Genomic DNA, 26,188 nt, shown 5'->3' on the forward strand with positions numbered 1-26,188 from the left:
ATGAAACAAATGCATACTATATGGCCACAAAAATATTTTTTGAATAATATAATTTATTTTCTGCATCATGATACCCAATTGGTCAGGCTAAGAGGAATGTTGTTGTGAAAGCAATGGGAGCTTCTGAGATGTACATAGTCAGCATAATCTATTGCTGAGCGACTGAGAGATCAAACCACTGTTCAGCTCCCAAAAAGGTCTTGAGCAGCTAAGCTCAATGCATGTCCCTGTAGCCACTGCGCTAACTGTGGTTAGCCATGGCTTCCGTCAAATGTGTGGACCCTTACACTTGTGCCTTCACCATTGATAGTGTCCCAGGGATACATCACTTGTTGGTACTGCAAGATCCAGTGGGTTCCTGCCCACTGTGGTGCCCACAAGAGGAGTATGGCCCAACTCACAGCGGTAGGCAGGATCGTGGGTTGTGCTGTGCAATGTTATATTGTGACAATGCACTGCCGCCGCAAGAAAGCAGTGCTGGCTCAGCATGTGGCATGGAGAGTTGAGGATAGTCAAGGGGCCTTGGCCCCTCAATGGCTAATAAGCAGGTATTTGCATTTGGCTCTCTAATCTCACCATTGATTTTCAATTGAGGCCTTAGTTAGCAGTCATTTGTTACAAGTACCCAAAAGAGCAAGAGCATATGAACTTGTGAACCATTAAAAACATGAGCTAGGAACACAAGGAGACTGGCAGCAGCTTCTGAGTAATTACTAACCTCAGAAGTTGTGAATGAATCACCAGCCATGCTAATCCACAAGTAAAATACACAATTAGTTGACTGCCTTCCACCACCTGTACCAGTATATTATTCAAAATCAAAGTGGACCCCTCACATAAATTTAAAATTGCTTGCACTGAAGGGCACCATATACAATGAAGACATCTTCAAAATGGCAAACATGAGTAATAGCAGAATATACTTTTATTCCCATGCCTCTAACATTAATGGGGGCACAGTACATATATAATAAAAAATAAGACAAAAAGAGTAAGTGGGGGGCAAATAAACCAAAACAAGCAAAGTGACTCCTTGGTTAACTTGTAGAGCTTATATAGATTGTACGATGCCATTGCCCCACACACTCGATCACAAAAAGAGCCCAAGTGTTGACATATCAAACCTACTAAAAATCAATGCAAGGTTATGTGATGCCATCAACCTAATTTGAAAATTGATGGACAGAATGCAGGACAATGTCATAAATTCAACCCAGTACATAACTCTGGGACTAAATCCTTCATTTTTTTGCTCAGCATGCCATTCCAGTTTGGACCCAGCCATATGCAAATCAGTCCTGACTGTGCGCCCAATGGGAACCTTTCAGCCCGAACTGCCAGGCCAGTTCCTCCCTGGACTGGAAACAAGGATCCTAGAACCAGATTCTGGGTTTCAGCACTCATCAGACAGGATAGCTTTACTGTAGTGGCATGGAGAGCAAGGGACACTTGTCTGGACATACCCATCCCACTCGGGCGACAAATGCAAAATGAACAATTGATGGAAAGAATGCAGAACAATGTCATAAATTCACCACAGTACATAGATCTGGGTCAAAATCCATTGTTTTTTTTATCACCATGACACTCCAGTTGGACCCACCCATATGCAAATCAGTTGTGACCCTGTGCCCAATGGGAACAGTCCAGCATGAACTGCCAGGCCAGGTCCTTCCTGGACTGGAAGCAAGCATCCTAGGACCCGTTTCGGGCTTTCAGCCCTCATCAGCCAGGATAGCTTAACTCCAGTAGCGTGGCGAGCACGGGACCCACGTCTGGGCATCCCCGTCCCACTTGGGGTGACAAATTCAAAAAGAACAATTGATGGAAAGTATGCAGGACAATGTCATACATTCACCTGAGTTCATAGATCTGGGCCTAAATCCATCGATTCTTTGCTCATCATGCCATTTACGTTTGGACCCAGCCATATGCAAATCAGTTCTGATCCTGCGCCCAATGTGAACAGTCCAGCCCAAAATGCCAGTCCAGGTCCTTCCTGAAATGGGAACAAGCGTCTTAGGACCAGTTTCGGGCTTTCAGCCCTCATCAGCAAGGATAGCTTGACTCCAGTGGCATACCCGTCCCACTCGGGGTGACAAATGCAAAAAGAACAATTGATGGACAGAATTCAGAACAATGTCATACATTCACCCCAGTACATAGATCTGAGCCTCAATCCATTTTTTTTGCTCACCATGCCATTCCAGTTTGGACCCAGCCATATCCAAATCAGTCCTGAACCTGCGCTTAGTGGGAACAGTCCAGCCAGAACTGCCAGGCCAGTTCCTCACTGGTTGGAAACACCCATCCCAGTACTGGTTTTGGGCTTTCAGCCCTCATCAGTCAGGATAGCTTGACTCCAGAGGCATGGAGAGCACGGGACCCATGTCTGGGCATACCCGTCCCACTCGGGCCGACAAATGCAAAAAGAACAATTGATGGAAAGCATGCAGAACAACGTCAGACATTTACCACAGTACATAGATCCGGGCCTAAATCCTTTGTTTTTTTGCTCACCATGCCATTCCAGTTTGGATCCAGCCATATGCAGACAATGCCCTCATTTACATATGGGACATTTGGAAAGGGCTTGAAGACATTGAGCTGATACTGGAGGAGTTCTGGAGAGCCTTGGGCCTGGGAGTGAAGCAGGCCAATACCTGTATTTTCTATGTGTGCCAAGCATACCCATCTCAGTGCATCAGGGTGGGATCACACAAGGTGCGATGGGAGCGGTCTACGTTCCGATATCTCAGATTAGAATGTACCACAGCATGAGAGACTTAATAGATGGTAATCTAACTTGGGCGGTTGCCTCTCTGCGGCTGGAGATTGCCTTCTTCGTCATGCTGCCAGTTACATTACAGAGACGTGTCTCTCTTACTAAGATGGCAATGCTTCCTCGACTCCTTTCATAATCTTCCAGCCCATATACAAGGCCCCATGTTCCATACCCTGCATGGCTTGCGGGGTCCTTTATTTGGAATAAATGATGTCAGATGAGTTGCCTTATGAAACTTCAGCTCACAGTGGATACAGGGGGTCTGTAAGCCCCATATTTTGAACATTACCATATGGCAGCTCAGTTAAAGTGGCCATCACATTGGCTGTCTGTCAACACCTGGTTGAACTTGGTCCTCCTCCACAGGATTGAGCTTCACAAGGGATTCATGAGCTACTACTACCATCCGGTAAACTCCCACCACATGCTAATAAGCTTCTGAGCATTGCCTACTGCAGGTACATTAGGAGCCTCCAACTGATACCTTACATGCCAGAGATCTGTGTTGGATACCCTAGACCATTCAGGGAACTCCATGAGAGAAGGGGTGGAGATCTGGGAGAAGGAGGGGGTGGATGCTCAGGGTGCCCTGTTCCTGAATGGTACCCTCATGCCATTTGACAAACTCTGCAAAGATCGTGGTCTGCCCATGGGTCATTTCCTAGCACACCGAATTCTGATGGCTGAACTACAATGGCTATGGAATGTCACCGACACGGAGCCAAACACTCGTCCACTATTACATGCAGTCCAAGTGATAGGTGGTGGTAGATATCTTATTACGTAGTTCACACGTGTGATGACATTTGCCCCACAGTAGTTTATGCATTCCATTAGGCAGCACTGGGAACAGAATATTGTCCGCAAACTCACGCAGAAAGAGTGGAAGTGCTTATATATCCATGCAGACTTTCCCACAATGCAAAGTTCCAATACATTCAACAGCATTTTAAACAGAGCGTACTATACACCAGCGTAAATACAGAATATATATGGGAATTATTTTACATGCCCTAGATGTGGCTCGGATGCTGCAGATATGGCAGATATGTTTTGGAACTGCTGGAGGCTCAGTTATGGTGTGGGGTTGTGGACTCCTTGCTGGCAGTCACAGGAAGGGGGAACCTACATACAATACATGTGGACCAGTCAGGGCTGTATGGGCACAGGAGGAATGGAGATGCCACTAATTGGTTTATTGACTGAGCCCTGATTATAACCAAGAGGACTATAGCCATAAACTGGTAGGCTACTTGTTTTCTTGGCATGCCCTATTGGTGTGCAGCAATGTTGAAATGGAGCATGGCCAAATCGGTGGCACTTTGTTGGGAGGTGGTCCGAGGGTTGCACAGGGTGTCCATGGCATTGGAATGGGATGCCCTCACACATATGACCTGCAGGTCCTTTCCGAGGGCCACGAGAGGACCAAGGTGGAAGAGAACGGGTGGGTAGTTTTATTACTCATTATGAGCCAACGCATTTACCCCATACTGTCTCCCCTAAATTGACTTTCCCTTCCTCTCCCTCTCCCTTCTCCTCCTGTCCTTCTCTTCTCCCCCTCCAGATGTTACTACAGCCCTGAGCCTACGATCTCACTTATACTGTAGCCTGCCCTTGCCTGCCTTGATGCTGGAGTGATAAGCCTTGTATGCTTCTGCAAGCAGAGTGGCACTGTGGATGCTTCCCAGCCCATGCTATGGTTTCTGCTCTTTCGAACACATAGCTCTGGATGTTAGTGTCCTGCTAGTTACTTTTGTTGTATATGTTGGTTGTTGCATGTAAGAAAATAAATCAATATCTCCTGTCACAACTGTCATTACTGTATATGCTACTCTGACCCATTGGCAAAATGTGATCTCTCTCTGTCTATATGTTGTCAAACTTAAATGCCAGCATTTTGTACAATTCACTCCTAAAAACAATATAATTTGTTAAAAAAAGAAAAAAAAAGAGAAATCTCCAAATCTGCCTACATTCCTCTCTACATCCTTACCATCGATTCAGCACAATTTACTTGGGTAGGGAGTAAATCTCTTGATAATGCCCCTTTCACATTTTACATTATTGCTTTAGAAGAAATGGTTATAAACAGATGGCATGTTTTGTCTTTTCTGAAGGATTCATGGCAAGTGGCAGCTTTAGAATCTCCAGTAAAGAGCTGCAAAAAGTGAGAGTTTGACTAGAAAGGCCTCGTTTTCTGGTTTGGATTTTATCAGATTTGGTATTCCCAATAAAGCATATGGTCAGCTTCCAATCTATTTGAAATCCTGGGACAATCTCTTGGGGGATGAAGTCCACTTGTGTCCTGAGGTCCTCAGGGCACAAGAGGACCTCATCACCCCACCAGCAGTGCGCCAAGAGGCGTGTTTGCAGAGTGGTGTATAAAGGGGTATGGCCATAGACCACCTCTCTGCAAACCAGCTATGTGGCGCTTACTGGAGGTATCTGGTGGGCTAGTTGGCCTCCAGAGACCCTCAGTATTCACAGGGACTTAATTCCCCAACTTTGAACATGCCAGGGGGCGCGTGTGCAGAGTGCTGCAGGGAGGAGGGGCCTTCGGCGAGTTGCCAGTTTCTGTTTTATTTTATTTTTTAAAATCTTTTATATGGGAGGGGCCTGTGTGGTCCCCTTTCCCTGGGCCACTTTTGGCCCCGGGGACCGCAACCCCAGGGGCCAGGCTGCCTTGTTTTTTTAAAAATTAAAATGTTAGGAGGGGGCTGCGTGGCCCCCCTCCAGAGGCCGATTATGGCCCTGGAGACCCCATCCTCGGGGCTTGGCCTCTCTGTTGGGGACTGTGGGGGGAGCTCCAATGCCCCCACTGTCTCACTGGATTCCCATCTCCTGCAGGAGCCGCCATTGCTCCCCTTGTGCAAAAGCAATCCTGCTTTGCTTGATTGAAGCAAGAGCATGTTTACCTGCTCTCACTTTAATCAAGCAAAGCAGAGTTTGCTATGGCAAGGCGGGAGCCATGCTCCAGCCCTGCCTTAGCAAATTGCAATGTCCTGGGGCAGGGCACCCGGGACATTGAAGAAGCTGGCCCTGGGGGGTGGCTCCCCAGGGCTCCAGGAGGGGGGGCCGCGTGATCACCCTCCCTTCATTTATAATGCCCCAGGGAGGTGGTGGTTAGGGGTGGGCGGAATTTGCGGAATTAACCTTCGCAAATTATCGCGAGAATGTTTAAAATTATCGCAAACAAGCAGAAATATCGCGAAGATGCGGAAGTTTTTTTCCGGCACGTTCGCGAGATTTTCTGCATGGTTGCGGGTCGCCAACTTACCCATGTGGTTGCTTGCGGGCGCGGCCATCTTGTTTTGAGTTGTTCTCGCGGTGCATGATCGCGAGAAGAAAGACGTGATCGCGCGACGCATGACGTCACTGCGGGCGCGAACTGTCGCGAGACAGCGCAAATGGCTAAAAACAATACAACATCTCATGGAGAACGCGACCGGATCAAGAAAACTTGTCAGCGAACGCAGGGATTCAGGTAAGGCGATCGCGCGCGCGCGAGAATGTATCATTTTACAGCGCGAGCAAGAAACAAATTATCGGCAAGCTGCGGAAACCGGAATTTTTGACATTTTCGCGCTCTCCGCGGAACGCAAAAATGTCAAATTATCGCAATTTCCGCGAACGGAACGAAATTTTTGCCCAGGCCTAGTGGTGGTCCCCGGGGCCAGGTGTCCATAACAGACCCCCGAATTTGAATATTTAGTGCCCTGAGGAGGTGGTGGTCCCTGGGGCGTGTGGGTTGACTCGAGCTAGGGGCTGCGGGAGGGGATGCGTGCCACCCCAACAAATCATTAATGAAGCCCTGGGGAGGTAGTGGTCCCCCGGGCTGCAGTGGCCTCCACGGGCCCCCTCAATATATAATTTGGGATTACCCCTGGGACCTGGCCCTCCCAGGGCTTAACAATAACGAAGCGCGGGAGCCCATGCTTCGTTTATTTTTGCTCGTATGGATTTGTGCACCCAGTCTGAATTCTGCCGTTAAAAAAAAATGCTTTTTTTGGCAACCCCCTCAGCAGGCCTAGGGGCTCAGGGTGTTTCTACTCTGCCCCCTTTTCTTGTTTTTTAAGGTTTTTTTCACTGTTTTCTTGTGACTCGCAGGTTTGGAGTGTTGGCAGCCAATCAGAAGTCAGCTTGTGCTTGGGAGGAGTCGCGACTCCTCCTCAGTGCTCAGATATCGAAACATTTATTTTTCTAATTTCTTAGGAACTACTGAATGGATTTACATCATTTTAAAAAAAGGTCGCTTTCTGGACCAAGACCTACCTTTTTGCCAAATTTGGTATAATTCCGTTCAACAGTCCTGGCTGTAGCTTTCTCTAAAGTTCATACGGAAATTAACATGGGGAAAACATGTTTTGGGACCCTCCTTTTTTTCTCGGCTCCCCCTTGATGAATCACCCTGAAATGTTCAAGACAGGAGCTGACCGGAGCGGGCCATTCGTTTTGAATATTTCGCTAAGTTTCGTCAAACGACGCCAAATAAATAAACTAGTATTTAAAATAATATTATAATTTAAAAAATCATAAATAATATATTATAAAAAATACATGTAATCATATTTAAATATACTAAAAACATAAAATATTACAAAAAAGGAAACCACATTAGTTTTAAATATAAATTAGACAACACACATTTCTTGCAATTTAAATAAACATAATTTAGAAAAATAAAGATTGCAGATTATAATTATTATTTTAATAAAACAAACACATTATTATAGAAATTATAACAACATAAAATATATATTTTTTTATTAAAATAAAAACATATACATTTTCCACTACATTAAAAAACATTGTTATACTAAATACTCCCACCTAACACAACAGTAAAAAAAATTCACATTCCACAAAAATAATATTTACTACTCTAACTACAATTAAAATAAGATTACATAAAATATAACAGTGTAAAATACTAAAATGTACTATTCCCGCTACAAATAACACAAGAATAAAATGAATAATTAACAAAAAAATATTTAAAAAATCCCACTAAACTTAACGCAACTATAGGAAAAGTGTTGAATTGCAGAGGGGTAAAATGTACTATTCACACTCCAGTCAGTGCAAAAGTAGGGAAAGTGCTGGATTGCAGAGGAGTAAAATGCATTATTCCTGCTCCAATCAGTGCAAGAGTAGGGAAAGTGTTAGATTGCGGAGGGGTAAAAATTACTATTCCCTACTCCATCAGTGCAAGAGTAGTGAAAGTGTTGGATTGAAGAAGGATACAATTTACTATTCCAACTCCAGTCAGTGCAAAGAAAGGAAAGTGCTAGATAGCGGAGGGGTAGCATTTACTATTCCCACTCCAGTCAGTGCAAAAGTAGCAAAGGTGTTGGATTGCGGAGGGGTAAAATTTGTTATTCCTACTCCAGTCAGTACAAAAGTAGGGAAAGTGTTGAATTGCGGATGGGTAAAATCTTCTATTCCTACTCCAGTCAGTTCAAAAGTAGGGAGAGTGTTGGATTACGTAGGGGTAAAATGTACTATTCCCACTCCAGTCAGTGCAACAGTCAGGAAAGTGTTAGATTTTAAAATTAAAAAATATATATTATTCCCACTACAGTCAGTACTACATTACAGACAAATAATATATAAACAAAAACTAATTTTAAAAATAAAATACAAATATTAAAACATGTTTTTAAATATAATATATTAACTTTAAACAAACAGTGAAAATTAAAACATTTCTGAAAACTAAAAACCTCACAACTATAAAAAGTAAATTTCAGATAGCGCGAGTCGTCACTCACACTTATGATGCAATGGGACTTTACTCCTGCCCGTATCCAGCAGATAATACCAGGCTTTCCCCAACCTGTTGGAGGTGCCAGGGAGATAGAGGCAACCTCATCCACATTTGTTTGTCTTGTCCCAGACTAACGCTATTATGGAAAGAAATCCTTAGTCACATCAAGGACACAATGGCATTTCCTATTCCTAGCTCTCAGATAGTGACCCTGCTAGGTATCAGACCTTCAACACTGGCAGCTATGACTCACTTTGATTAGCGATTACTAACACAAATGCTAGGTGCAGCACGGCAGTCCACAGATCTATACTGGAAGAAACCCAACCCTCCACCTATTGCTGCATGGTTTCTCCACTTTTGGCACATCAGGCTCTTGAGTTACTTACCACCCGTATCAATCATACAGACACTAAATTCACGTGCACCTGGCAGCCATTAATTAAAGATTTCTCCCAGATAGAGCATTCCCAACTGGTCCCTCCTCGTCTGAGAGCCTTACAGCTCTTTGACGACCCTATCTTGCCCCATTCTAGAGGTCCCCAGCCAGCTTGCCCTACTCCATTGTATACGTAAGGGGATGTCTTTCTCCCCCCCCTTAGGAAGCTTTAGTCATCCCCCAACGCCAACCTGAACGCATCCTACCCTTCCTGTCCCCTTTATCTGGGGTCTGTTTACCCATTCCCTGTTTGCGTGTTGAGATATGCATCCACTGTTCCCAAAATCTGCTAATAATAATACATAGTGGTGAATACATGTACAAAGTACTACATAGACATACATAAACCTCACTCATTTCATTTCTCCATTAGAGGTGAGCCCATAAGTCTCCCTCAATGTGGTGCTTTAGTGAATAGAGGCCTTCCTTTCAAAAACAGTGTCCACTTGTAACCCATGCCAAGGAAACAGCGCATTACCTCCCCCCTATTCTCCTATTGCTCCCATACCCCGCTTTGGTTTATATTGTAATGTCTTTTTCGTGCAAGACTTCGTCTGTGTATTCTGTTATTTGGGATGTATTTGCTTTATATCTTCTTGTGATTTTCCCTGTTCAAATTATATTCAATAAACAGATTTGAAAAATAAAAAGTATGTATTAATAAATTAAATTCATAAAATAAATTTAGCTATAATTTCCGCCCGACATCTAACCCTATAAAACTTACAACCAAAACCTAACACTAAAATAAAAACACATATATTTTACAATATTATTAAATATGCAATGACATTTATTTAACTTTCCACAACATACCCCCAAAATATACACCATACTCCTAAAATGTAATAATAAATTGAATACACAATTATTAAAATCAAATTTAAGAAGAAATCATTATTAAAAAAGCAAAAATATTTATAACTTAAAATATATTTATTTCCCACCCTAAACCCCTATGAACCTCATAGCTCACACCTACAATAAAAACTACTCACACAATTAACGTAATTAAATAATATTATTAAAAAACAATTATTTTCAATCTAATAACTGCCAACCCTGTACACCCATAAATCCTGCTACCCTCTCATAAAAAAAAATTAAGTAACAATAGTAACATAATTAACGATCAATTACATAATTAAAATTAATTAACAATTATTTAAAATTAAATACCTTACCCCTCTACATCAGTAACCCCTACACCCCATAAATAAAAATCAATTAAAAACACATTATTTGCAATATTAACATACTTAATTACTAATTAAAACAACGTATATTAATTAACAATTTACAAAATAATGATTATACAATTAACAAAATCAATCATTAATTAAATAAATAATATTTTACAATAAATAAACATTAATGTATTATAATTAAATTACTTCCTACCCTATACCCCTATAAACCCACAGCCCTCTACATTACAAAAAATAATATACAAATACATTAAAAAACATAAACAACAATAGAAAAAATAAACAACATCATTTACAGATAAAATATATAACAAAATACTTAACAAATAATAAAAATCAATATTATTTACCTTATATTCGATATTCTTAACTACGATATTCTTGCACTAGATGTTTCCACCCCATAATATTTTGGACTCAATATTACTAACACTTGATATTTTTCACTCGAAGTTTTATCTCACCACCACATGGGAGGCTTGCAGCCGGAACAGCGGCCCTGACGGCGAAGGATAAATGCAAGAGGCAGAAGGAGACAGTTCCCTGCTACAAGTACTCAGACCAGAAAGGAAGCAAAGTGGCTAGAGCTGGAAGCCCTAGTAAGGGGTCAAACGGACAAAGGAGACATCCGCCTCCCGCTTGCTCGGAGGTCAGCATAATAGAAAGCAGCAGCGAGGACATCGACAATAGCCAGCAGAAGGCATCTGCATCCAGGATGCTGACAGCCAAAGGTTCCGAATCTGGCAAGGAGAAAGACTGAGCGGCAGACAATGGTAAGACACAAAGGCAAAGCAGCGCTGCGGCGAAGGGTCAAATGAGTTATATAGTGCCACAGGCGTGCGGGGCCTCCATTCGGGGAATAGCTAACTTTGGCATGCAATTAGGAGTAATGAATTCCACATTGAAGGGACAAGCAGGCCATCATGGCAACACAGCCGGACAGGCCAGGCACACAGGGCAGGGTTTTGACAAGGAGAGACAGGGGCTTAGCAAGGAGAGCCAGGGGCTTGGGGACAGTCTCCCCCACCATCCCCAGCAGCATCATGGTGGCAGAGGCCTGGGGCCAGAGGCCTCTCAGCTGCGTGTTACCTCCCAATCTTTTGGCAGGGCAGGGACCCTTGGCAAGGGCAGACACAATATGCCAATCTACCAGGGCTGTCCCAAACTAAAGGGAATGAATGAAAAGAAATAGAGAACCCTGGTGGGCACCCAGCAGGTGAGAAAGACATGGGTAATGAACAGGGCAACAAGCAACTGGTCAAGGAGGTTTACAAGGAGGTGAACCTTGCGGTCGACAATGAACCCTCACCACCTAGGAGCATTGATCCTACTAAGGCCTTCGCAGGGGGAAGGCCACTTGGGGTCACAGAAGGGAAACCCACCAGGGAATACATCTGCCAGTCCCCGGGGATCTGCCCATTATAGCCTGCAAAACTGGTCTTGCTAGTCTCATCCTGTTAGGGGTGAAAGAGAGGATTTGGTGCAAGTAATATATCAACATATTCTCCATATTAGAGGTGCGCAAGGTGGGACTGGACCTGACATTGCAGGACAAAAAGGAAGAAAACAAGAGAGATAGGGGAAAACCAAGGATAGAAAGGACCATCGAAAACTGATTTCGGGCCTTCTGGACCCTTGCATGTGTTTTTGGGGAAGTGTTCCTGCAAAGTGCTGTAGCACTTTTCTTACATGAGCAAAATGTACATGAAGCACAGCAGAAATACCAAGGACATGCATGTCTCCACTACAACAAGGGTCTTCGGAAGAAATTGTAGACCTGGCCAGTGATTGACTGGGACCATCAGGACATGGAGGGCTTCACAAATCACATGGTAGTAGGCAGGGAAGTTGTGAGCACACAGGAGCATGCATTCTGCACAATAGGGACCAAAGGGAAACAAGAAAGGAGTACCCAAGGCAGTAGAACAAAGGCCTTTTCTGGGGGAGAGGCCTGTAAAAGGTTGCAATGAAGCCTCCTGGAAGTACAATAAGGGCAAATGTAAGTGGGGGTAGTATTGCAAATTAAAATCGGCTTGCAGTAACTGTGGCGTAGCACACCCCACAATTGCAGAAGGGGTAAAGCAAAGGCAACAACAACTAGAAATAGCAACCTATTACCGGGCTTTGGGGGCAGCATACAGAGACCAGACACCCCTCTCCCCATACCCATTATTATAATCCGATTGTTACAGTTACCCAAAGCAAACAGAGAGGAAGCTGCTGGCTCACAGTTTCAGTATTGGGTTTCACCATTCCATATTAGGGCCCCGGAGTACAATGCTTTGGCCGGAACCTGAAGTCAGTCTGACTAAACTGAGATGCGGTTAGTCAGAAAGTGATAAAGAAGTTGGCCAAGGTGGGTTCGCGGTCTCCTTCTCTGAACCTTCCGTCGATCATTTCATGGTTTTCCCCCTTGGCATGGCATCGAAGAAAGAGGAAGGAGAGTTCAGGTTGATTTACCACCTGTCACACCCTTTGGGCAAATCAGTAAATGAGTGGCTGGACCAAGAAAGCTGCTTAGTGTCCTAAGCAACCATGGATATGCCATAGATAGAACAAAGCTATAGGAAAATGGGCATTGCTCACTAAGACAGACATCAAGTTGGCCTTCTGTCTCCCACCAGTGCAACCTAACAGCTACCTCATTCTAGACCTTTACCTTCAAGGCAGTTAATATTACAATAGGTGCCTACTCATGGTATGTGCAATCTCATGTGTTTATTTTGAAACATTCAGGAGTTTCCTTGAATGGGAACTGGGGGTCTGTCTACCTTGACAACTTTGGCTTCATCAGTGCGCCAGGCTCCACCGAGTGCGAGGATCTACTGGGCCATATCATGAGCATGGTAGGAGAACTGGGGGTGCCACTAACACACACAAAAAGCAGGGCCCGGTCATGCAGCTATCCTTCCTGGGGATTGAGTCAGACATGGAAGAAGGTATATGTTGGCGGCCCCAGCCAAGATAGTGGACCTCTGCATTTCATCCATGCACTACTATTGAAGCACAAGGCCACACTAGGTGAAATGTTGCAACTGCTAGATAAATTGAATTTTGCCACCTGCGTGAACCCAGCAGGGAGGCCGTTTGCAAAGCCCTTAGCATGGTTGACCAAAGGACAGACAAAAAGACATTACAGGGTTAGGCTAACCAAATGGGTCAAAGATTACCTCAGGCAGTGGAGAGAGTTCTTGGAGGGGTTCAATGGAAACGTTGATGTGGAATGAACGTTGGATGACCGCAGGGCAGCTAGAACATTTCACTGATGCAGCAGGGGGCGAAGTGTTCGGAACCATTCTGAATTCAGTAGGGATAGAAGCGCAATGGTCTGTGCAATGGCATAGAAAGAACTCATCAAGAGCATCACAGTCCTTGAACTCTTCCCTATCATAGTAGCATTCTCCAAATGGGAAGAGCGGCCTGCAACAGGCAAATCACTCTATGGGAGGAAAATCATGTGGTGGTCCAAGCTCTGAACCTATGGACAGTGCGATGTACAGTGGTGTTATGTAGGGGTGGGCGACAATTTCCGTTCCGCTCCCGGAAATTGCGACAATTCGACATTTCCGCGTTCCGACCGGAACGCGGAAATGCCGAATTGTCGCAATTTCCGGGAGGGAACGGAAATTGTTGCCTGGCCAACCACAACAGGAAGCACTTACAGATATAAATAAAGCAGGGGCCCGAGTGGAAGCTCAAATTCAGTAACGCTTTATCAGCACAAAACATTAGGGAGCTAGGTCGAGGCTGGGCAGGTGTGCTTTTCCCCCAGGTCGTCGTCACTTACCCGATCCGTGATTCCGACTCGAGCGCAATCCCCGCGTAGTCTCCAGGAGGTTCAGTCTCCTCATCTGCTGCTCTGCTCGGTCTCTGGCCCATAAACAGAAGGCATGTGAACTGCATGGAAGCCCCGCCCCACACACCAGCGGTGGGCAACGTCTTCCGCCCTTTCCCCCACTGATGGACCTGGACAGCTGAGCTGACTCGAGGGACCCCAGGAACGTCGGCGCCGCAACGTTACAGACACACATGGTCACTGTAACGGCAGCGGCAGGCCGGAAGCACCAATTTCCGCGATCACGGAAATATCGCGTGATCGCGGAAATCGCGGGCATTCTCGCCCACCCCTAGTGTTATGCATGCTCAAAAGCTTGATCAGATGTCAGCTTAGGGAAAACTTAGTGATTAGAGCCAGACACATTCCTGAGTGTGAATACTCGATAGCTGATGCAATTAATTGTTTTCAATGGCAGTGATTTAGAGATCTTGCGCCGCATCAATTTTGACTTACTATGGGGTCCGCTCTGTGGTATCCAGAGCATTTGCAGGCATGAGCAGGAAATCACACTCTTCAAGGGAGCCTTTACGCTGACATATTTCATGAGTCACAGGGTTAGTGAGCTGGTAGCCCCTTCTAGATACAATCCAGGGGAAGCGTACTTCAGAGTCGAGAAAATATGAATAGGGAGAGACACATGAAAATACATCTCCGCCACTCAAAGACAGAACAGGGGCCATATTACAGTAAGTGCCTTGGGGGCACAATAGGCGGTTGTACCCACTTTGCACGTCCCCAGGACACTTTGGTGTTACAGAAGGGGGTGCAGATGCTTGTGCACCACCTTCAGTAATACCGATATCACTGGTCGCCAGCGCTACCATCAGGGGACGTTCTCTCATTTCTATAGGGGCATGCCCTATGCAAATGAGGGAAAACATTTGCCTCTGTGCCCGTGCCATATTACAGATGTCGGTTCAGCAGCAAAAAAGCTCTCAGGAGGAACTCATTCACAGTGTGTGCAGTCTTCTGGAGGGGAGAAGGGGGTCCAATTGACCTCCCCAAAAATCTCCTTGCTGGCCAGTGTAGTCACTGACAGCACCTGCCTGCAAGGGCATCTTCAATACCCTTACAAAGTGCAGGCAGATTGCTGCCTGCACAGTGAAATGCGCTGCCCCAAGCCACAGCATTCACCATAATGGTGTCTAACAATGACAATGCATACTATGGCCCCAGTAGACCAAAAGCAAGCATGTTTGCCTAGATTGCCTGGAGGATAGCGAGTGCTGTCTGGTCTGCCTCAATGCATAGATACCTGCAGAGCAGGGTACAGGATAACCGGCCTCTGCTTCGACATGGGGATGACTCGTACTTTAGCCCCTTCCAGTTAAATACGGTTGACAGGATGGCCCTGGGTTGGGCAGGTCTCACTCTAAACGAATTTGTGCCACACTCATGTGGGATACACGCAGCATTGAGCGGGCTGAGTGGAGAACACATAAAGGCCTCGGATGCCTTTGAAGGCATCCGTTCAACCCGCTGCAATTTAAGATGCATTTCTGTTGTGACAGGCCCCCCGGAATGCGGGTACAGAGATTGGACTCTTGGCCATTCTTACATCGTGAGAGTTCAAAGGTGGGCATCGGCAAGGAAGGACTACAAGGGGATTTGGCTGCGTACGCAAAAGAACAATTGATGGACAAAATGCAGAACAATCTCATACATTCACCCCAGTACAGAGATCTGGGCCTAAATCCATTGTTTTTTTGCTCACCATGCCATTCCAGTTTGAACCCAGCCATATGCAAATCAGTCTTGACACTGTGCCTCATGGGAACAGACCAGTCCGAACTGCCAAACCAGGTCATCCCTGGACTGGAAACAAGCATCCTAGGACCGGTTTCGGGGTTTCACCCCTCTTCAGCCAGGATAGTTTGATTCCAGTGGAATGGAGAGCACAGGACATACGTCTAGGCATACCTGTCCCACTCGGGGTGACAAATGCAAAAACAACAGTTGATGGACAGAATGCAGAACAATGTCCTACATTCACCCCAGTACAGAAATCTGGGCCTAAATCCTTCATTTTTTTGCTCACCATGTTATTCCAGTTTGAACCCAGTCATATGCAAATTAGTCTTGACACTGTGCCTCATTGGAAGAGTCCAGCCCAAACTGCCAAGCCAGGTCCTTCCTGGACTGTAAACAAGCATCCTAGGACCGGTTTCGGGGTTTCACCCCTCTTGAGCCAAGATAGTTTGATTCCAGTGGCATGGAGAGCACAGGACCTACGTCTAGGCATACCTGTCCCACTCGGGGTGACAAATGCAAAAACAACAGTTGATGGACAGAATGTAGAACAATGTCATACATTCACCCCAGTACAGAGATCTGGGCCAAAATCCATCTTTTTTATGCTCACCATGCCATTCTGGTTTGATCACAGCCATATGCAAATCAGTCTTGACCCTGTGTATCATGGGAACAGTCCAGCACGAACTGCCGAGCCAGGTACTCCCTGGACTGGAAACATACATCCTAGGACCGGTTTCGGGGTTTCACCCCTCTTCAGCCAGGATAGCTTGATTCCAGTGGCATGGAGAGCACAGAACCTAACCTAGGCTAACCAGTCCCACTCGCGGTGACAAATGTAAAAACAACAGTTGATGGACAGAATGCAAACAATGTCATACATTCACCCCAGTACAGAGATCTGGGCCTAAATCCATCATTTTTTTGCTCACCATGATATTCCTGTTTGAACCCAGCCATATGCAAATCAGTCTTGACCCTGTGCCTCATGGAAACTGTCCAGCACGAACTGCCAAGCCAGTTCCTCCCTGGACTGGAAACAAGCATCCTAGGACCGGTTTCGGGGTTTCACCCATCTTCAGCCTGGATAGCTTGATTTCAGTGGCATGAAGAGCACGGGACCTACGTCTAGGTATACCCGTCCCACCCGGGGTGACAAATGCAAAAACAACAGTTGATGGACAGAATGCAGAACAATGTCATACATTCACCCCAGTACAGAGATCTGGGCCTAAATCCATAATTTTTTTGCTCACCATGATATTCCTGTTTGAACCCAGCCATATGCAAATCAGTCTTGACCCTGTGCCTCATGGGAACTGTCCAGCACGAAATGCCAAGCCAGTTCCTCCCTGGACTGGGAACAAGCATCCTAGGACCGGTTTCGGGGTTTCACCCATCTTCAGCCTGGATAGCTTGATTTCAGTGGCATGAAGAGCACGGTACCTACGTCTAGGCATATCCGTCCCACTCGGGGTGACAAATGCAAAAACAACAGTTGAAGGACAGAATGCAGAACAATGTCATACATTCACCCCAGTACAGATATCTGGGCCTAAATCCATATTTTTTTTGCTCACCATGCCATTCTGGTTTGATCACAGTCATACGCAAATCAGTCTTGACCCTGTGTCTCATGGAAACAGTCCAGCAGTAACTGCCAAGCCAGGTACTCCCTGGACTGGAAACAAACATCCTAGGACCAGTTTCGGGGTTTCACCCCTCTTCAGCCAGGATAGCTTGATGCCAGTGGCATGGAGAGCACGGGACCTACGTCTAGGCATACCCGTCCCACACGGGGTGACAAATGCAAAAAACAACAGTTGATGGACAAAATGCAGAACAATGTCATACATTCACCCCAGTACAGAGATCTGGGCCTTCATCCATCGTTTTTTTGCTCACCATGCCATTCCACTTTGAACCCAGCCATATGCAAATCAGTCGTGACCCTGTGCCTCATGGGAACAGACCAGTCGGAACTGCCAAACCAGGTCATCCCTGGACTGGAAACAAGCATCCTAGGACTGGTTTCGGGGATTCACCCCTCTTCAGCCAGGATAGTTTGATTCCAGTGGCATGGGGAGCACAGGACATACGTCTAGGCATACCTGTCCCACTCGGGGTGACAAATGCAAATACAACAGTCGAAGGACATTATGCAGAACAATGTCATACATTCACCCCAGTACAGAGATCTGGGCCTAAATCCATCTTTTTTTGCTCACCATGCCATTCTGGTTTGTTCACAGCCATACGCAAAGCAGTCTTGACCCTGTGTCTCATGGGAACAGTCCAGCACAAACTGCCAAGCCAGGTACTCCCTGGACTGGAAACAAACATCCTAGGACCGGTTTCGGGGTTTCACCCCTCTTCAGCCAGGATAGTTTGATTCCAGTGGCATGGAGAGCACAGGACCTACATCTAGGCATACCAGTCCCACTCGGGGTGACAAATGCAAAACCAAAAGTTGATGGACAGAATGCAAACAATGTCATACATTCACCCCAGTACAGAGAACTGGGCCTTCATCCATCATTTTTTTGCTCACCATGCCATTTCACTTTGAACCCAGCCATATGCAAATCAGTCTTGACCCTGTGACTCATGGGAACAGTCCAGCATGAACTGCCAAGCCAGGTCCTCCCTGGACTGGAAACAAGCATCCTAGGACCGGTTTCGGGGTTTCACCCATCTTCAGCCAGGATAGCTTGATTCCAGTGGCATGGAGAGCACGGAACCTACGTCTAGGCATACCCATCCCACTCGGGGTGACAAATGCAAATACAACAGTCGAAGGACATTATGCAGAACAATGTCATTCATTCACCCCAGTACAGAGATCTGGGCCTTCATCCATCGTTTTTTTGCTCACCATGCCATTCCACTTTGAACCCAGCCATATGCAAATCAGTCTTGACCCTGTGCCTCATGGGAAAAGACCAGTCTAATCTGCCAAACCAGGTCATCCCTGGACTGGAAACTAGCATCCTAGGACCGGTTTCGGGGTTTCACCCCTCTTCAGCCAGGATAGTTTGATTCCAGTGGCATGGAGAGCACAGGACCTACGTCTAGGCATACCTGTCCAACTCGGTGTGACAAATGCAAACAACAACAGTTGATGGACAGAATGTAGAACAATGTCATACATTCACTCCAGTACAGAGATCTGGGCCTAAATCCATCTTCTTTTTGTTCACCATGCCATTCTGGTTTGATCACAGCCATACGCAAATCAGTCTTGACCCTGTGTCTCATGGGAACAGTCCAGCACGAACTGCCGAGCCAGGTCATCCCTGGACTGGAAACAAACATCCTAGGACCAGTTTCGGGGTTTCACCCCTCTTCAGCCAGGATAGCTTGATTCCAGTGGCATGGAGAGCACGGGACCTACGTCTAGGTATACCCGTCCCACACGGGGTGACAAATGCAAAAAACAACAGTTGATGGACAAAATGCAGAACAAAGTCATACATTCACCCCAGTACAGAGAACTGGGCCTTCATCCATCGTTTTTTTTCTCACCATGCCATTCTGGTTTGATCACAGCCATATGCAAATCAGTATTGACCCTGTGTCTTATGGGAACAATCCAGCACGAACTGCCAAGCCAGGTACTCCCTGGACTGGAAACAAACATCCTAGGACCAGTTTCGGGGTTTCACCCCTCTTCAGCCAGGATAGCTTGATTCCAGTGGCATGGAGAGCACGGGACCTACGTCTAGGTATACCCGTCCCACAAGGGGTGAAAAATGCAAAAAGCAACAGTTGATGGACAAAATGCAGAACAATGTCATACATTCACCCCAGTACAGAGAACTGTGCCTTCATCCATCGTTTTTTTGCTCACCATGCCATTCCACTTTGAACCCAGCCATATGCAAATCAGTCTTGACCCTGTGCCTCATGGGAACAGACCAGTCTAATCTGCCAAACCAGGTCATCCCTGGACTGGAAACTAGCATCCTAGGACCGGTTTCAGGGTTTCACCCCTCTTCAGCCAGGATAGTTTGATTCCAGTGGCATGGAGAGCACAGGACCTACGTCTAGGCATACCTGTCCAACTCGGTGTGACAAATGCAAACAACAACAGTTGATGGACAGAATGTAGAACAATGTCATACATTCACCCCAGTACAGAGATCTGGGCCTAAATCCATCTTTTTTTTGTTTACCATGCCATTCTGGTTTGATCACAGCCATACGCAAATCAGTCTTGACCCTGTGTCTCATGGGAACAGTCCAGCACGAACTGCCAAGCCAGGTACTCCCTGGACTGGAAACAATCATCCTAGGACCGGTTTCGGGGTTTCACCCCTCTTCAGCCAGGATAGTGTGATTCAAGTTTCATGGAGAGCACAGGACCTACGTCTAGGCATACCTGTCCCACTTGGGGTGACAAATGCAAAAACAACAGTTGATGGACAGAATGCAAACAATGTCATACATTCACCCCAGTACAGAGATCTGGGCCTTCATCCATCGTTTTTTTGCTCTCCATGCCATTCCACTTTGAACCCAGCCATATGCAAATCAGTCTTGACCCTGTGCCTCATGGGAACAGACCAGTCCAATCTGCCAAACCAGGTCATCCCTGGACTGGAAACAAGCATCCTAGGACCGGTTTCGGGGTTTCACCCATCTTCAGCCTGGATAGCTTGATTTCAGTGGCATGAAGAGCACGGGACCTACGTCTAGGTATACCCGTCCCACCCGGGGTGACAAATGCAAAAACAACAGTTGATGGACAGAATGCAGAACAATGTCATACATTCACCCTAGTACAGAGATCTGGGCCTAAATCCATCTTTTGTTTGCTCACCGTGCCATTCTGGTTTGATCACAGCCATACGCAAATCAGTCTTGACCCTTTGTCTCATGGGAACAGTCCAGCACAAACTGCCAAGCCAGGTACTCCCTGGACTGGAAACAAACATCCTAGGATCAGTTTTGGGGTTTCACCCCTCTTCAGCCAGGATAGCTTGATTCCAGTGGCATGAAGAGCACGAGACCTACGTCTAGGCATACCAGTCCAACACGGGGTGACAAATGCAAAAAACAACAGTTGATGGACAAAATGCAGAACAATGTCATACATTCACCCCAGTACAGAGAACTGTGCCTTCATCCATCGTGTTTTTTGCTCACCATGCCATTCCACTTTGAACCTAGCCATATGCAAATCAGTCTTTACCCTGTGCCTCATGGGAACAGACCAGTCCGAACTGCCAAACCAGGTCATCCCTGGACTGGAAACAAGCATCCTAGGACCGGTTTCGGGGTTTCACCTCTCTTCAGCCAGGATAGTTTCATTCCAGTGGCATGGAGAGCACAGGATCTACGTCTAGGCATACCTGTCCCACTCGGGTGACAAATGCAAAAAAAAAAGTTGATGGACAGAATGTAGAACAATGTCATACATTCACCCAAGTACAGAGATCTGGGCCTAAATCCATCTTTTTTTTGCTCACCAAGCCATTCTGGTTTGATCACAGCCATACACAAATCAGTCTTGACCCTGTGTCTCATGGGAACAGTCCAGCACGAACTGCTGAGCCAGGTACTTCCTGGACTGGAAACATACATCCTAGGACAGGTTTCAGGGTTTCACCCCTCTTCAGCCAGGATAGCTTGATTCCAGTGGCATGGAGAGCACGGGACCTACGTCTAGGCATACCCGTCCGACACGGGGTTACAAATGCAAAAAACAACAGTTGATGGACCAAATGCAGAACAATGTCATACATTCACCCCAGTACAGAGAACTGGGCCTTCATCCATCGTTTTTTTGCTCACCATGTCATTCCAATTTGAACCCAGCCATATGCAAATCAGTCTTGACCCTGTGCCTCATGGGAACAGACCAGTCCAACCTGCCAAACCAGGTCATCCCTGGACTGGAAACAAGCATCCTAGGACCGGTTTCGGGGTTTTACCCATCTTCAGCCAGGATAGCTTGATTCCAGTGGCATGGAGAGCACAGGACCTACGTCTAGGCATACCCGGCCCACTCGAGGTGACAAATGCAAAAACAACAGTTGAAGGACAGAATGCAGAACAATGTCATACATTCACCCCAGTACAGAGATCTGGGCCTAAATCCATCTTTTTTTGCTCACCATGCCATTCTGGTTTGATCACAGCCATACGCAAATCAGTCTTGACCCTGTGTCTCATGGGAACAGTCCAGCACGAACTGCCAAGCCATGTATTCCCTGGACTGGAAACAAACATCCTAGGACCAGTTTCGGGGTTTCACCCGTCTTCAGCCAGGATAGCTTGATTCCAGTGGCATGAAGAGCACGAGACCTACGTCTAGGCATACCAGTCCAATACGGGGTGACAAATGCAAAAAACAACAGTTGATGGACAAAATGCAGAACAATGTCATACATTCACCCCAGTACAGAGAACTGTGCCTTCATCCATCGTGTTTTTTGCTCACCATGCCATTCCACTTTGAACCTAGCCATATGCAAATCAGTCTTTACCCTGTGCCTCATGGGAACAGACCAGTCCGAACTGCCAAACCAGGTCATCCCTGGACTGGAAACAAGCATCCTAGGACCGGTTTCGGGGTTTCACCTCTCTTCAGCCAGGATAGTTTCATTCCAGTGGCATGGAGAGCACAGGATCTACGTCTAGGCATACCTGTCCCACTCGGGTGACAAATGCAAAAAAAAAAGTTGATGGACAGAATGTAGAACAATGTCATACATTCACCCAAGTACAGAGATCTGGGCCTAAATCCATCTTTTTTTTGCTCACCAAGCCATTCTGGTTTGATCACAGCCATACGCAAATCAGTCTTGACCCTGTGTCTCATGGGAACAGTCCAGCACGAACTGCTGAGCCAGGTACTTCCTGGACTGGAAACATACATCCTAGGACAGGTTTCAGGGTTTCACCCCTCTTCAGCCAGGATAGCTTGATTCCAGTGGCATGGAGAGCACGGGACCTACGTCTAGGCATACCCGTCCGACACGGGGTTACAAATGCAAAAAACAACAGTTGATGGACCAAATGCAGAACAATGTCATACATTCACCCCAGTACAGAGAACTGGGCCTTCATCCATCGTTTTTTTGCTCACCATGTCATTCCAATTTGAACCCAGCCATATGCAAATCAGTCTTGACCCTGTGCCTCATGGGAACAGACCAGTCCAATCTGCCAAACCAGGTCATCCCTGGACTGGAAACAAGCATCCTAGGACCGGTTTCGGGGTTTTACCCATCTTCAGCCAGGATAGCTTGATTCCAGTGGCATGGAGAGCACAGGACCTACGTCTAGGCATACCCGGCCCACTCGGGGTGACAAATACAAAAACAATAGTTGAAGGACAGAATGCAGAACAATGTCATACATTCACCCCAGTACAGAGATCTGGGCCTAAATCCATCTTTTTTTGCTCACCATGCCATTCTGGTTTGATCACAGCCATACGCAAATCAGTCTTGACCCTGTGTCTCATGGGAACAGTCCAGCACGAACTGCCAAGCCATGTACTCCCTGGACTGGAAACAAACATCCTAGGACCAGTTTCGGGGTTTCACCCGTCTTCAGCCAGGATAGCTTGATTCCAGTGGCATGGAGAGCACGAGACCTACGTCTAGGCATACCCGTCCCACACGGGGTGACAAATGCAAAAAACAACAGTTGATGGACAAAATGCAGAACAATGTCATACATTCACCCCAGTACAGAGATCTGGGCCTAAATCCATCTTTTTTTGCTCACCGTGCCATTCTACTTTGAACCTAGCCATATGCAAATCAGTCTTTACCCTGTGCCTCATGGGAACAGACCAGTCCGAACTGCCAAACCAGGTCATCCCTGGACTGGAAACAAGCATCCTAGGACCGGTTTCGGGGTTTCACCTCTCTTCAGCCAGGATAGTTTGATTCCAGTGGCATGGAGAGCACAGGACCTACGTCTAGGCATACCTGTCCCACTCGGGTGACAAATGCAAAAAAAAAAGTTTATGGACAGAATGTAGAACAATGTCATACATTCACCCAAGTACAGAGATCTGGGTCTAAATCCATCTTTTTTTTGCTCACCATGCCATTCTGGGTTGATCACAGCCATAAGCAAATCAGTCTTGACCCTGTGTCTCATGGGAACAGTCCAGCATGAACTGCCGAGCCAGGTACTCCCTGGACTGGAAACATACATCCTAGGACCGGTTTCGGGGTCTCAACGCTCTTCAGCCAGGATGGCTTGATTCCAGTGGCATGGAGAGCACAGGACCTACGTCTAGGCATACCTGTCCCACTCGGGGTGACAAATGCAAAAACAACAGTTGATGGACAGAATGCAAACAATGTCATACATTCACCCCAGTACAGAGATCTGGGCCTAAATCCGTAATTTTTTTGCTCACCATGAAATTCCTGTTTGAACCCAGCCATATGCAAATCAGTCTTGACCCTGAGCCTCATGGGAACAGACCAGTCCAATCTGCCAAACCAGGTCGTCCCTGGAATGGAAACAAGCATCCTAGGACCGGTTTCGGGGTTTCACCCATCTTCAGCCAGGATTACTTGATTCCAGTGGCATGGAGAGCACGGGACCTACTTCTAGGCATACCCGGCCCACTCGGGGTGACAAATGCAAAAACAACAGTTGAAGGACAGAATGCAGAACAATGTCATACATTCACCCCAGTACAGAGATCTGGGCCTAAATCCCTCTTTTTTTTGCTCACCATGCCATCCTGGTTTGATCACAGCCATACGCAAATCAGTCTTGACCCTGTGTCTCATGGGAACAGTCCAGCACGAACTGCCAAGCCAGGTACTCCCTGGACTAGAAGCAAACATCCTAGGACCAGTTTTGGGGTTTCACCCCTCTTCAGCCAGGATAGCTTTATTCCAGTGGCATGGAGAGCACGGGACCTATGTCTAGGCATACCCGTCTCACACGGAGTGACAAATGCAAAAAACAACAGTTGATGGACAAAATGCAGAACAATGTCATACATTCACCCCAGTTCAGAGAACTGGGCCTACATCCATCGTTTTTTTGCTCACCATGCAATTCCACTTTGAACCCAGCCATATGCAAATCAGTCTTGACCCTGTGCCTCATGGGAACAGACCAGTCCAATCTGCCAAACCAGGTCATCCCTGGACTGGAAACAAGCATCCTAGGACCGGTTTCGGGGCTTTACCCATCTTCAGCCAGGATAGCTTGATTCCAGTGGCATGGAGAGCATGGGACCTACTTCTAGGCATACCCGGCCCACTCGGGGTGACAAATGCAAAAACAACAGTTGAAGGACAGAATGCAGAACAATGTCATACATTCACCCCAGTACAGAGCTCTGGGCCTAAATCCATCTTTTTTTTGCTCACCATGCCATTCTGGTTTGATCACAGCCATACACAAATCAGTCTTGACCCTGTGTCTCATGGGAACAGTCCAGCACGAACTGCCAAGCCAGGTACTCCCCGGACTGGAAACAAACATCCTAGGACCAGTTTCGGGGTTTCACCCGTCTTCAGCCAGGATAGCTTGATTCCAGTGGCATGGAGAGCACAAGACCTACGTCTAGGCATACCCGTCCCACACGGGGTGACAAATGCAAAAAACAACAGTTGATGGACCAAATGCAGAACAATGTCATACATTCACCCCAGTACAGAGAACTGGGCCTTCATCCATCGTTTTTTTGCTCACCATGTCATTCCAATTTGAACCCAGCCATATGCAAATCAGTCTTGACCCTGTGCCTCATGGGAACAGACCAGTCCAATCTGCCAAACCAGGTCATCCCTGGACTGGAAACAAGCATCCTAGGACCGGTTTCGGGGTTTTACCCATCTTCAGCCAGGATAGCTTGATTCCAGTGGCATGGAGAGCACAGGACCTACGTCTAGGCATACCCGGCCCACTCGGGGTGACAAATGCAAAAACAACATTTGAAGGACAGAATGCAGAACAATGTCATACATTCACCCCAGTGTGGAAATGTGGATTTCCCTGATCAGTTATGTCCCCTATCTTGGACCCCAACGGTTCTATGTGCATGTTACAAATACATGTATGTTCCCTCCAGTTCCAGTTTCGAAGACGCAAACACATGTGCGTCCACCGTTAACATGTCCTCTGTCAGATCCGCCATGAATGGGCTGTATATTCGATTCCTAAGTATGAAAGGCCACCGACTTTTTATGGCTAAGTTACTCCATTTTTGCAGTTCAGGCAGAGTAGGCCCGATTCTGTCCTCAAAGCCTTTCCCTGCTCTCTGCCTCTGACAGCATCAGTTTGAGCTCGCATCTGTATCCATGAACTTTGTCCTACTCCCTGTGCAGCTAACGGTGCCTGCCTCGGCCAGTTTTCGCCTGCCTGCCAAGAAGCTGTATTTCACCTTCGAATTATCTATTTTGCTCCT

Source organism: Triturus cristatus, chromosome 7, assembly GCF_964204655.1.
Source record: "Triturus cristatus chromosome 7, aTriCri1.1, whole genome shotgun sequence".
In the NCBI taxonomy this organism is placed as follows: domain Eukaryota; kingdom Metazoa; phylum Chordata; class Amphibia; order Caudata; family Salamandridae; genus Triturus; species Triturus cristatus.